Below are 15,006 nucleotides of genomic sequence, written 5' to 3' on the forward strand. Positions count from 1 at the left end.
ATAATTTTTTTTTAAGATATCAGTTGTCAACAGGATAATAAATTAACAATGACTGTGTCCTTAAGAATCTGAGTTCAAATTGTAAAATACAGAAAGCTGAGTGGAAGAAAGAGGCGAGGCTGATGTCTTCCTTTGCTCAGAAAGAGAAAATTCCTGAAAATTCTCAGAATTCCTCAACTAAGACTATTTGTTAAAGATTCAGCATAGATCTTTAAGAGTGGAAACACATGAATAGGCAACTTTGAGGCTACAACATAAGTGTTATCTTCCCTCTGCACTCTACAAATAGTTGTTTGGCTACAAATCTATGTATTTATCACTAGTAGCTGAATTTATGTTTCACGTTTATTACCTTTTATTCACAAGCAAATGATATCTACTTTATACAGCCTCTAAATTACCATTACATGTTAAGAGCCTCACAGAATCTTTTCAACAAAAAAAATTATTGGCTTGCCTAAAGTTTATCAAGCAACTTTTGCAGGCTAGATGCAACAAACCTTCAGATTTTAATGCATATGAGCACAAAACTCTTGCAGCCATTCAAGTGGACACCTACATGCAACTGCTTTGTGTTTGACATCTGGTATAGACTATGAAAAAATACATCAGATCACACAAAATTTCATCCTAAATGATTTGTTTTACAGGTTTATAAATTAGCCAAAATCTTCTCTGCGAGGACTAACATCTGCCCACCTCATCAGGTTACTTAAACACTTAATATTTCCAGCAAGCAAAGTACATGCAAGGCATGATACTTCTCAAGCATTTTTAGTAAAGCTATAACTAATCTTGCAGAAGCACAGAAGGCAGGCCAGCAATGTCTGGTCATAAAGGATAGAGCACCAGCATCCACACTGATTGACATCAAGTTTTTATGGGAGAGAGTCTGAAACTGATGGCTGCCATGAAATACCGTGATTGTTGTTGAAGCATGTATAGGTCCTCCTCTCAGCCCCCTTGAAGGAGCAAAGAATAGTAAACCCAATTGCATCACTTATGCACCACTTATAAAATATAGATACACCAGGATACTGGATAAGTAAAACCTAGGCACCTGTGAAAGCGTATGAAAATTCTTACTTCTGTACCTTTATTCATTTAGTACTATCATGAGGAGTTAGCTAAATCCCATTAAAATTCAGTGGCAGACTACAAAGTACTAAAACGTGAATTTGCATACTAATTAACAACAGAAAGTTCTGCAATCGGAATTATCGAAGACACATTGGACTAATCTCTGCAGGGAAGAAGTCCTGATTCTACTTGATATTTGCTAAAAATTACAAACCAGCTAACTATTATAAAGTATTCCTGATTGACAGATAAAATCAGTTTGGCTGTAAGTAATTTAAGCATGTCTAACTCAAACATGTCCAAGGAGAAACTTGTATGACAAAATTTTGCTGCATTTACTAAATGAAGAAAGACGTTCAATGAAAAAATACTATCAAAGTTGTCCAACTTGTTTCTGTGCTGAACAGAGAGATTAAGGCAGTCTTGCCATACATCAGTGCACTACATCAAGATGTATCCTGAATATGGGGAAAGGGAAAGATCATCTCTTTTGCTTGAATAACATGGTGCAAGAGACTCATTCCAAGAGGCAGCCTCCTGGAGGCAGCTCATGAGCACTGCTTTTTTTTTAACCAGTTCACGGATGACTTTTATCTAGACAATGTTTTCTATGTCCTTTTATCCTTTTCCTTTGCATTCTTCATTAATATTTCAAAATATTAAAATATGACATTCACCACTTCAGTTGGAGTGCCTGTCTGGCCTATACATTTGCTCTTGCAGTTTTAGCATCATTTAAACCTTTCATATACTTTGAATCAGGTGACATCATCTTCTAGACAACAGGAATAGCACAAGCACTCCTCAGAAGGTACTTGTTAGTCAGATGTTCAGCTCTTCCTTTTATGCTTCTATGAAAAACTTGCAGGATATGTAATGTGTAATGACAACAGGATCTAGCTTCTGTGTTTGAAATCCTCTACTTGAGCTGCATGGAGAGGCCCTCACACACCAGCCTGTGCTATTGCATGAAGAGCCCTTTGTGGTGGAGAGCCATGTTTGTGCCAATCGTGCAGCCCCAGTACCCACTGCAAAGGGCTCTGAGCCAGCAGCATCAGCACAGTATGTCAGAAAACACTGCAGAAGGCTGAACTGTATCATCCTGCTCTCCATCACTATTCCATATTATTTAGGCTTAGCCTAAGCTGCTTCTTAGGAGAACTACTCTTCGTTCCTTTGTAAAACAGTACTGCCAGTTCAACATTTCTGATGGTAAGTGGACCTAAGGCCAATACCAAATACTCAAAAATGAGCTGAAAACTGGAGTATTCTCCTGTAATTATAAGTTTTGGTGGCTGGTGACCCTTGGTAAGGCCTTTGGTAGCATCACAGGCTTATTCCTGTGTTAGAAAAGTTGGACAAGCATGGAAACACTAGGGGTGCAGGAGTAAAGGCCCTTACATTCACTCTGCCTTGGAGACAATATGATAAGATATGAAGTTCTTGTATATAATCTTCTAGCTGAAAGCTTAATAGACATGCACTGAACCACAAAATCACCACAACATAAAAGAAAGCAAAAAAATATACATGACACCACAACCTCAATCACCAAAATTCAGTATCATTTATACACAAAGAAATATTGAACTAAATTTGTACATGACTTAGTTTTTCCTCCTGTTCATATTAGTTCATCAACTGGTAGTACAATATCCTTTATATTTAGTTTCATTTTTATTTCCTTCTCTCTGAGCATTAAAACTTCATGAATTACTTAAGAAAGATGGGTCTCTTCCTTTTACTTCACTGTAGGTGTTTTTTCATTTGCCATTTGAACTTTGTAAATGAATGTTGTCAGCTTTACTTAACTTCGAAAACTACACTTCTAGTCTGTCTTACCAAATCTTTTGACTTTAATGCAAAATTGTTTAAGGTTTAATTCACAGATTTCTTTCTTCTATACCAATGGAAGGATATGAAAGATATAAATTCCAACATCTTAAATCTATTTTTCAATGCACTAAAAAAAATTCCATTATATTAGAGGATTCCAGCAGGGTGTGATAAGGCATTCCCAGCTCACACACTACTATCCATTGTCCTTACTTTCAGGAATAATCAGTGTGGCTGCTGGCATTACTAGCAATGATGTGCACAGGTAAGATTTTTAGCTTCTTGAAAGCATCAAATAAGATGCCTTAGGTAAGCATTAAGTATCTCTCCACAGATTTTTGCCTAGCCTTAATTAGCCTGTTACCTAGCATATCCTATCTGGCATGTTGCTGAGTAAGCTCTTATGTTCATTTCTTGCATATCTTTAACCAACTCTATGAGAAGAGCATCTCCAGTTTTAGCTCAGCTAAACCTTTGCTCACTGTGCAAATTTTATCCTTCTTCACAGCTAGCCAAATGTTTTATTAATTTCCAGTTTACGGGTTTTTGCAGTTCATCTTTCCTCTGCATTTATTTCTGCCCTAAAATTTTGTGACACATAATTTTGGTATCACTGTGGCAACAAAGTCTCTACTGTTTTCTGATACTCAGATTCTTTTTAAAAGGCTGTTCCCCATCTCTTGGGGGGGAGGCATTTTTCAGATTTTTCAGGACCCTCACCCTGACACATGCAGTTGTACATATTGCACCTATTCAGTACGAAGTAAGTGAACAGAACAGCAGAAATCATTAGCTTTTGGCTTCAATAGAATCGAAGCATTAAGAGGTTCATCTCTATTTTGCCTGTCAGTAAATTTCTTCTACCATAATTGAAGCTGCTTTGCTCCTTTGACAAAGTGTATGCTCTGTATTTTGCTCCTTCCATTACTCTCTGAATGCTCTGCTCCGCTGCCCTTTATCTGTCTTATTACCACAGCTCTATCACAAGAGGCTGATGACATCTGAAATGGTGTAGCAAAAACTGACACATAAAGGTATATTCAGAGGTAACTCACCACAGCAGGTGACTATCATAATGAAGTTGATTGAAAACTGGCACGAAGTGCGGGGCATGGCAGAGATGGACTGCTTGGTGTAAGTGATAACACTGCACGTGTGAAGCGCTGCTAAGTCGTTAGAACCAAAGGAAGGATTGCTGCAGGTCTCAGTGCTACCATCTTCATTCTCACCTCCAACGCTCTCTGTGAAAAGGCACATTAGGAAATTGTCATCTCCAAGGTGTTAAATGCACCACTCTCTGTGCTCACATAGTCTCTGTGATAGCCACCTGACACACGGACAAGCAGCATGGCCTTCTGACACTGCTCGGCACCTCAGCACACCAGGACACATGCACTGTGGGACCAATGGAACACGCTGAGATCAAATATTTTCTCTAGCTATCAGTGAATGAGTTATTGATGCAGTGAGGTTCACATTATTTTTACAGCCTTTCAGTTCTGGGTGTTAGAAAAGCAAAATGACATCCAGACCAATTCATGTTCCCACACCACAAAAAAGAGCAGTGCAGAGCTGACAGAGAAGGTGTCAAGCAGGAAGGTGTAACAGGCAGTGATAGCAGAATGATAACAAATTGCTGGAGTTAAGTCTAGAGGAAGAAGGTAATATACAGTGTAAAAAGGATATTAATGAGGACAAATCATGTCTTCTAAATGAAACAATAGATTGAATCTTGCCTCCAAACAGGGATGGGGAGTTGAAAGGAAGGGGGAATGTCTGGTGAAAAGCCACAAGTAGCAGGAAGCCCCTTCAGGCATCCCTATTTTAAAGCATATGACTGTAAAATGGATGAACAGTTACACATGTAAGAGATCTGGAAAAACAGTTCTTAATTTCATATTCTTGCATTGTTTTTGAGCTTTACAACAAAAAGTAAGACATTGTTACTACCCTTATATTATTTATATTTAAAATCAGATTTTGGCAAGGAAGCAGTTGATTACTTGCAGTTCTGTTCTTTTTGAAGGTATATATACATTAAACAGAAGAGGACACTGCACATGTGTAATTGCTCTTGAAGACATTTTATACTCCAGTACCTTGGAAAAGGCCACATGTCTTCCAGGCATATAGCATAATCAGAACTCTCCTTTCCTTGAGCATCCATTTCTAGGGCACGAGATAAGTAAAATCTTAACTATTAAAATATCTCATTCATGACTGATGCATGCTTTTATTCTCCCCCTCAACTTTGTCATGGTGAGGCCACATCTGGAACACACTGCCAGTGGTATGCTCTGCAGTACGAGAGGGACATGGATCTACTGGAGAGAGCCCATAGGAGGGCTTCAAAGATGTTTGGAAAACTGGGACATCAATCTTATGAGGAAAGGCTGAGAAACCTGGGCAAAATCATATGTCAAAAAAAAAAAAAAAAAAAAAAAAAAAACACCAAAAAACATGATGCAAAACCATAGCACAGAACTTAACTTCAGACTTCACAGTTTTACAGCTATAGGAAAGAGATCTAAGACAGGATCGCAGAACAGTGCACAGCCTTGTATACTTCTTCAGGTACTAGGGTCTGGAGGATTTTCCAGCCACCCTTGAATGTCTAGATTCCAGCATTCCATGGCATCCAGCTGTAAATGTCAAGTCTTCATCCTCCACCTTATCTGCCAGTAAAGAAGCAGCTGAGCAGATACACAAAATGATCCTAACAGTTCTGTTTAAAAACTCTTCAGAGGAAACCTATGTTACTCCCGTCCCTGCTGTAGCTCTAAGCTATTCAATGAATAGAGATAAGTTCATATTTTCAGCTAGGCACCATACTTTCCAAAGTACAATAATAATAGGTGATGAAGAAACATTTCATTGAAAATAAATTCTGTTTGATATGAAAAATGCATTGTCCACTTGAGATAAAATGTACTACTGCGGCCACAAATCTGCAACTGGAGCTGGGGGAAAAGAAGTAACTTCAGGTCAGACAACTGCACTGAAGTGGAGGTGGTATAGATCATTTTATAATTTAGAGGCAATGGTTGCAAAGTACTTAGCTCTGATAGAGAGAATTATTTACAGCAAGTGCAGCGAATAATCTAGTGATATGTGAGGCTCCACAGTTACATAAAAGAGAGAGATTGCCCTTTGATCCAAATGTCTGTGCACTCTTATAGCCCTCATTACAGACACTGATCAACTAAGCTTCCTGCATTGCTGCTAGATGAAAAGAGATGAGAGAGATATTCTCTCTCTTGCTCAGCAACTTATCTATGGAATCTGTGGAATTATTTGAGAAATGGCACGGAGGGCTGTACAAAAAATAAAGCCTTTAGTGACTACTGCTTCTGGGCAACTTTGCCTTGGAGTATGAATGCAGTGAATTCTGCCACATAAAAAGACGATGACTATAGAGGAAACAATTGTTCATCCTGAAATAAGCAACTTCTCACATATACACCAACATACATGTACACTTTTCTTTCCACTTATTGCATTATGCTCATTCTGTTCACAAATCAAAACCGATACTTTTCTTAAATAGAACACTTTCCAATCCAAAATCCAAAATATCCAAAAGGTCATATACAGAACTCCATCAAGATCTCCATCAACTCATTCTTGACAAACATGCTCATGTAACTGAGGTCTAAATATTAAACTCAAATATACTGCACAGAAAGAAAAACGGAGGAAAAAAACACAAAACACGTTTAAATCTGGGGATGTGAACCTATAAAATTAATGCATTCTTCTATTGGAGGAGCATCCTGTTGTTCTAAATGCTGATTGCTTACAGAGTTTAGCCAAAGCTATTGAAGTGTGTTGGGTTTGAAATTGATCTCAAACCTCCATTTAAACAAAAAGAAAGAGGTAGTAAAGCACAAGTAAGGCGGGGTTTTGTGCTTTTGTGTTTATTTTTTTTTCTTTTAATGTATTTTTCCTCTGTAGTTAATAAGTTCAGTTTTCATGGGAGCTCTCGCTTCTGTATTTTAGATAAAATAATCTCCCCGATCAGTCTGTGTTATGGTTGATATTCTTAGAGATTTATGTGCTTTTAGTCAAAACAAGAAAGCTTTTTTGAAGCCTGTTATTAATGTATTGATGTGATTTTTATGATGGCAGGCCAACAATTTAGTAGTACTAAACAGGAGATAGTCAGGCATAGCTTTCCTTTGAAACACTCTATATTTCCTAATTTGTGTTGATTCGCATACTGATACTGCTCATATACAAAAATGAAGAACACACTGAATTCTCAGTATGGTATTGGAGTGCTACAGATTTATTTATATTTTAAGGAACTGCAGTTGCAGAGAAAATTGCCATTGATTAAATGATATATAATCTCTTATGCAGTGGAAATAACTAATAGAGCTGAGACTGCACAAAAGTGCAATGTTCATCTTACACAAAGCATTCTTCATTGAGACAATATGCTAATCATTTTTTGTGCTGTTGAAGATTCTGATTAAACAAGGATTTTAATTGAATTTTTTTTATTGGATTGTTCACAATAATTCTACATCATATATATAAATAATTAACTGCTCTAATATAATTTGCCAAAATAAATTCATAAATTATACATATAAATATATTTTAATTCCAGCAAATTTCTGCAGTATACAAACTCTGGGCATCTTGTGCTTGGAATTTACAAACATAAATCCTAGATGATCCTAATAAAACTGAACACAAAGACAGAATTTAAACAATCTATATCAGAAAATGGTGCAAACTCATTGCCATAAATAAATAAACAAAGAAATAAATAGATGTACAGATGCATACATAAAATGAAGATGGCTGTTGTCCCACAGAACAGCTAGTTTGATATTAAGGTATTTATGATATGTACTATGGTTTGATATCTTAACCTTCATTATTGTGGCAATAAGAAAAGAGGAAATAAGGACACATTAGCATTAGTGCTTCTGAATTTAGCACTGGTGTTTCATTGGCTTACAAATGAATATCTGTCATCTGAGTTCAATGAGGCAGTAACTCTTATAATGCTAAACATCAGAGTGATGCATACTCGAAATTCCAACAGGATAAAGGAAAACAAAGTAAAATACATCTGATATGAACAATGTGAACATTTGTGAATAAAATCTAGGAGAGAAGCTCAGCAATATTAACCAAGAATAAAATTAAACTGTTTGGTTTTCAGAGTTGTTAAAAGCCAAGATTCTCCAGACAGATAAAAATAAGATTAAAGCAATCGTGACACTAACATCAGACTGAAAGGAAAATGAAGTCTTCTGCTTTGTTTGTGCATAACAAAACTTGACACAGTAACACTTCATATACAAAGAATATGTCATTTGGAGGGTTTTATAAATGATTAATAGCTGATAATGTCATGTGAGGTGAAACTGAAATATACGATGATTTTACATACACTCAGAGAATGTTAAGGATTGTCCATATCTGTCAGCAGCCTATCAGCCATTACACATAAACCTATATGAATTTATTGACTGTTTACTATCCAGAGAGAAATCTAGTAGAGTAGCTTGAGAAAGAGGGAATATAAAACAGACACTATTGAAAACAGAGGGCTAGCTACAATGACTGCATTACTGCACACAGATCTCATACATTGAGTTGTTGGAGTGGGTCCAGAGGAGGGCCACAAAGATGATCAGAGGGATGGAGTGCTTCCACTATGAGGACAGGCTCAGAGAGTTGGGGTTCTTCAGCCTGGAGAAGAGCAAGCTATAGGAAGACCTTATAGTAGCCTTCCAGTATCTGAAGGGGCCTACAGGAAACCTGGGGAGGGACATTTTATAAGGGCAGGTAGTGACAGGACAAGGGGAAATGGCTTTAAACTGGAGGAGGTTAGTTTCAGACTAGATGTTGGGAAAAAATTCTCTGCTGTGAGAATGGTGAGACACTGGAACAGGTTGCCCAGTGAGGCTGTGGATGCTCCCCTCCCTGGAAGCATTCAAGGCCAGGCTGGACGGAGCTTTGAGCAACCTGGTCTAGAGGTGTCCCTGCCTAGGCGGATTGGAACTAGATGATTTTAAAGGTCCCTTCCAACCCAAACCATTCTATGATGCTATGATTTGCAGGAACACCTAAGGATGACTGATATAAGTGAAGTTTCTTGGGCACTTCAACTACTAACGGCTGTAGAGACTCATAGTCCTGCAAAGACAGAGCTGAAAAGGCATACGTTTGCCTCCTGTTTTGCCAAGCTAGCAACAAATGCTACTAGCATCACTGTCAGTCACTTGGTTGAACTGAGATTACAATGCTAGTGCCATGTTGTACCATGTCTTGGGAAGAAAAAAGATGGCACTGCAATATAGAATCAAGGCTCAGAGTTCTGTGGGGTTTGTTAAGTGCAAAATGGCTCTCAGTTAACTATCTACCTAGAAATACTGAATTAATTTATAGAAGTACAATTCCAGAGAAGGCCTTTAACTTCAATGAAATAATTACACTTGTATTCTGCTATAATTTAGGTAAAATTCTGACTCACTAACTTTAATATTCCAAATTATAGGGATTTCACAGTTCTTTATAGTCAGAAAAAAACCTTCTTTACTGTACACATGATTTTCACACATCTGTGTGGTAAGAAATACATCAGTTCTTTTACCTGGAACTTCTAATACTTGTATAGCTTTTCTAAAGAAAGATAGATACTCAGCTGCTTGATCATCATTTACTTACATTAGCAAAATTAAAATACAGCCCATAAACTGCTGAATGAAATTTCTAGTAAAGCTGAAATTGAAATTGAAAACACTACATCAAGAAAGTGAAGTTATTTTAAGACAGTCACCTGTATACATGTACTCATTTATAAAGGCCTAGTTCTTAATTCGGTGTATATAACACTAATGAATACAAATTGCTAATATGCCTTGAGCCCTTGCTGTGGTCCTCTGAGTAAAACACCTGACTGCAGTAACAGCCACAGCCAACCCCATACATCATTGAGCAAAGGACCATACAGGGGACACAGAGGGTTTAACGCTGTACCTCCTGTTAGATGTTGAATCCTTCAGTCTCCAACAGAATCAGTGTTTTCTATGAGGAAATACATAATGTGACTTACCTCTGTTGTTTACCAACTCTGTAAAAGCAGACCACTTTTTCAGAGGCAGTCCCTTTTTCAAAGTCAGAAACCACAGGCTCTCCTGGGTGATGGAGGTAGGCTTGGAGGTAGCTGCCCAAGCCAGCCACTTAATCTTCTCATCAAAAAGAGGTGCTACTTAGACTGTCTTTCGTGTTTATGGTGAGAAAGCCATTCGTGCTTGCTGATGCTCCAACCTTTTCCTGTAACTACATTTTACTAAGAGGACTGCAAAGATTGCCCCCAAATACCTCTGCCATAAACACTCCCTTGACTTTGCCAGTGTTTCCAATAGGGGCAGGTACAGAGTGGAACCAAAGTGCAGAGCTAAAAAGAGAGGGAAAAAATGTCCCAAACTAAAAGGAAGTTTTTCTTTTCCATTAACTGTTTTCAGCCTCCTAAGTGACTTTGTGGAATCACTGCAGCAAGTTGTGAATGATGTATGAAATGAGAAATCCCTGCCCACCCAGCAGAAAAAGAATTCACAGACAGTGCTTTGCAATCACTTCTGTGCTCTGCTGTTTGAAGTAGCATTTAGCCAAGCCACAGCCACAAAAACCTGCCAGCCTCTGAGATAGCAGCTTTTTCAGCATTGAAAGCAGGGAAGTCTATTCTGCACTCTAGAAGGGTAGCACACAAGTTCAATATTTAGTCTGCATTTTCAAGCTAAACTTCAAAATAATATTGATAAGTAAACAATATATGTTAAATGGAAGACTGAAAGAACATTTTTATCACTTGAGTTACACTATTTAACATTTATGAAAGTAGAAGAGTTTCTTTTTCATTCTGTTTTTATAAGCTGATCATGTTACACTTATTTTCTCTGTGTACTTTGAGACAACAAATTGAGACACAGTAATTTAGGACCATGAAAAAATTCAGTATTTACAAAGGGCAGTATAAATTTTTGTTAATTGGTTTGTCTTTAATCTATAAAAATGCTGCTCAGTGAGCACAAAACTCCATTTTTTTACTTAGAGAATTTAAATTTAAAACACATTTCAAGTCTCCTTCAAGGTTTTCTCACTGAACTGCTACAGAAGTCCCAAGAATTCAAAAATCCTTCACACAGACATTTCAAGCAAATGTGTTATTTTAATTCTTAATTTTGATTTTAAAAGTAAGAAAAGTGGTTTTATTGATAAGCATTGTTCTTCATCAAAACCACTAATAACAGATATATGAAAAAGATATTATTACTATACAACATTATTAATTACTAGGAATATCATAAGTTTCTCTATTTTAGTTTAGAGTCACTTTAGGTGGGAACTCTTGCAAGTAAGCATGCATTTTTTATTTATAAGCCTTCTGCTCCTCAAATCAGAGATGTAATCTTTTCTCCTCTCTGCAAAAAAAAGGCAATTTTTCTCTATTTAAATTAATGAACATTTCGTTACTGGTTCAAATACAAGAAGATTTCCTAATGTAAATCAATTTTCAAGAACACTTCAGTTAACCTCCTACTTACTGATATCACAAAGGCTAAAGTTGACTCTGGGTTAAGGACGATATTAGATGGAATTTATGCATGATTGCATGCATATTTATACACACATTAATGCTAGCCCCTGTATGTTTTTATCTGTATAAAAGAGTAGTAATTATGCCTCAGTATGTCTATTACATCCTTTTACATGAAAGAGTTTGTGAAAAAAAAACAGATGTTTCATTGTTTAAATTTAAGCTCTTCCCTACATAATAGGAATTGAGCGGAAAAAGTACCCTTACAAATATAAAATGTCTCTAATAGTACAGTATGAAATGCTATATATTTTATAGTATTATTCTATAGTATAAAATACTATATTTGCAGGAACAATAAAATTGTCTATACTCAATGGCAATAATACAAGTCCCACAAAAGCTACACAAGCACTCAGTACTAGCAGTAGCTAGCTCCCTTTACTACTTTGGCTACTTGTAAGGCAAAGTCTTAATTTCATTGCTAGCTTTGCTACTGACTTACCATGGCCATGATTTCAATTGGTATGCACAAGTCAAAAATGTGCATTAGAAAGTGAAGGCTTATGGTCTGTTGTCTAAATGATAGAGTAAATAAAGTCAGCAAACCAGGACAAATCGGCTGGCTCTCAATTTATTCTCTCTTTGGCTGACTAAATCACTTCCATTAGTATTCTGAGCCTTAGAAATGAATTTAATTAATAATAAGGATATTATTTTTATGTTGTTTTTGAGCAAGATATTTTTAAACACTGGGTAGAGGAACTTTTCAATATATTAAGTTTCAGAAAGTGGGAAATCTGAAATGAAAGCTTTACCCATGAGATTTGAGTTCTGTCCTAGCAGGTTCCTCTTGTTTAAGAACAGGTCCTGTTTCCACTAGAAGATACTAAATAACATCAAGCCTATTCTGATTAGCTATTTATTGCACTTTTATTTAATGGGTCACAACTGAGATGAACTGAAAGGGCAGCTAATGCTAAATTGATATGCATATAAATTTCCTAAAAAGTCTGTTGTTTATACCTCACATTACTATTATGGAATTATTTCTTTTTCTACTCCTTTGACCTACGACATGTTTAAATGCAACAGTCTTTCTAATAACTGTAGTTGCATATTAAAAAGGTGTCGCTTCCCAGCATTAGAACTCAACAGAACTTTATAAAGACAGTTATAAAAGCTTTTCTTTTGCAACCTCATGGTCATTACAGCTCATTAGAAACAATCATTAAGAAAATGTTTACCAAGAATATTTCAGTTGTCGAAGACTTGCTGAAAGGAAGATATATTCAAAGTGACAGTACATTACAGCAAGGTGAGCAAAACATTTGGAAAAAGATTCCATAGAAAAGTCTGCTGCAGTCCATGTGGTTTAAACACGAGTGTCACTTATTCAAAATGTCATCTGCACAATCAGATTGCCTCGAGCTCTGTATTAACAGCTGATTCATTCATTGTAACTTCTTTAACTGCCAGAAGCAGTTCGTGATCTTTGTTGTCCAAATGTATTTTGTCACAGCAAATCCCAGCAAAGAGCTAATATTGTATCTTCTCTTTCACGCGGCTTTGCATTCATGTTTCTGAATCTGATTTTAACCTCTATAAATTGTAGTATCAACTTTTTGGTTAATAAAGGTGGTCATATTTCAGGAGCATATTTAGAAAGTATTTCTTCATTCTTTTCAAATTACTTCCAAGTTAAAGGACTTTGGAGTTAGACGATTTCCTCTGGAACTCTGCAAAAGATCTCTTTTGTGGAGTTCTGAGCATAATTATGAGTGATACATGTCATGTAATGAAACTACTATTACTGGCGCTTAAATGAATTCTACTTTTATGCACTACTTTACTATGATTTCAGAATTAAAAAGCTTTACTTTAAATCTGCACTCTGCTGGAACTGTGGATATTAGATCCACAACTGAATTTGCTCTCTACATGGAGCTCCTCCAGTCACTCAGTAACAGAACACACTCTCTGCAGCCATGAACTGATTTGGCCAAGAGCTATTCTTCTGATGGAAAGTGAATGCATCCTGTCAGCAAGAATCGGAATGAGTTTAGGATGGAAAAATAAAATATAATTATTTTAAACAGACCCCTTCAATGTCTATGATTACTAGAAAAAGAGAAAAAAAAACACTGTACACAAAATTATTTACCTACTTTGTCCACTTTAAGTGAAGAATATGGATGATATCTTGCAATGATCATCAAAAAAGTCCTGGTCTGGGTATGACAGAAGAAAATAAATCTGCTGGCACTTCTTTCTTAGGCCTGAAAACAAAGACCCTGGTTAGTACAAGGGATTCAGAGATTGAGCTTTCCTCCTCTTCTGTTTCTGAATAATATTGTGTCCTGAATGAACTATTCAGGACACAAGTGAAGAGAAGCAAGGACTAATATTCCCTGCCACCATTTATTTTTTAAAAAATCTGAGTAATTATTAGAAGGTTTTGCTTCTGATGGTAAAAAACTCATGATCAGATGCCTCAGAAAGAGATAGATGTACAGAATCTAGCTTCCTGTGAGTGACTGATCAGTTATTTGCAGCTCTTACCACTTCCTAGCAGTGGCAGAACGGTCAAACATTGTGCAGCATCCACACTCTCAACAGCAGCAAAACTATCTAATTCTGGCCATCAGCATACAACAGCTGCTGTTGTATAGTGTAGTGTTGCAGTCACACAAACACCATTGAGCCAGGACAGATATAGGTAATACTCTGATTTTAGCAAAGTCTCATGCAACTATGAATCAAGATACGGTATTCTTGTTCCTTTCTGTGAAACTGGTTTGTTCTCCTCTGATTGTCATCTGAAACTGATTCTAGTGTTTCCAAGAATACAAACAGTGTACAGTTTTACTTGAGAGCTATCAGAGCACACAAATCCTGAGAAATATGAAGGATGTCTTAAATTGAAAGGAACTATTGGACCTGGAAAATAACACTTAGTCAAAATACTTTTCTCCAGCAATTTAACAAAATCTGCTGTTGTTCAGAGGGTGTAGTGCCAAGATACAAATTATCTCTTCTGAAAGAAGCTGATAAACCAGAGATGCTCAATTGTCTGTAACTCAAGAAATGAAAGTCCAGGCATCACTAAAAATAAGACAAGTGTATGAAGGGATATTTGGGCTTGTCAAGAACAACAAGCAACAAATGCTTCATGTTGGATTCCTAATTCTTCAGTTCTTTCGAATAAATTGTGACCCAAGTGCACTTATTTATCTTAGTTAAGAATAAACTACATCTCTTATGGCATGAATCATCTCAGAGAAACTTTGGGAAAGCACTCTGGTTCATTTCACTGCTATATTCCATCTATACAGTTAAGTTCTACAGTAGAAACTTTTCAAAGCAGTTTGCAGTACACACAGAAGACATCTTTGAAGCAGTTCCTAAGAGAATATTCACCTGGTATCTGTTCACTGAAGACTGATTATTAAAGGTTGAGCTTTAGGCAGAATACATCTCCTTTCCCAGAATGTATTGTGATGACAGTACACATTGCACCTAGATCC

At 36.6% G+C, this 15,006-nt stretch overlaps 1 long non-coding RNA gene across 1 annotated transcript in view; it reads right to left on the minus strand.

The window, feature by feature from the left end:
* LOC116216946 (uncharacterized) overlaps positions 1 to 13,768 on the minus strand; it is a 52,232-nt gene extending 38,464 nt beyond the window's left edge. Inside the window, exons 1-2 of the long non-coding RNA XR_004160686.2 lie at positions 13,648 to 13,768; positions 3,972 to 4,157 (exon numbers count right to left, since the gene is read on the minus strand). This is a non-coding gene — a long non-coding RNA (uncharacterized LOC116216946). The remainder of the gene's footprint in view (positions 1 to 3,971; positions 4,158 to 13,647) is intronic.
* Positions 13,769 to 15,006: the final 1,238 nt, after the last annotated feature.

The sequence above is a fragment of the Meleagris gallopavo genome, chromosome 9 (genome assembly GCF_905368555.1).
Source record: "Meleagris gallopavo chromosome 9, MGAL_WU_HG_1.1, whole genome shotgun sequence".
NCBI classification, from domain to species: domain Eukaryota; kingdom Metazoa; phylum Chordata; class Aves; order Galliformes; family Phasianidae; genus Meleagris; species Meleagris gallopavo.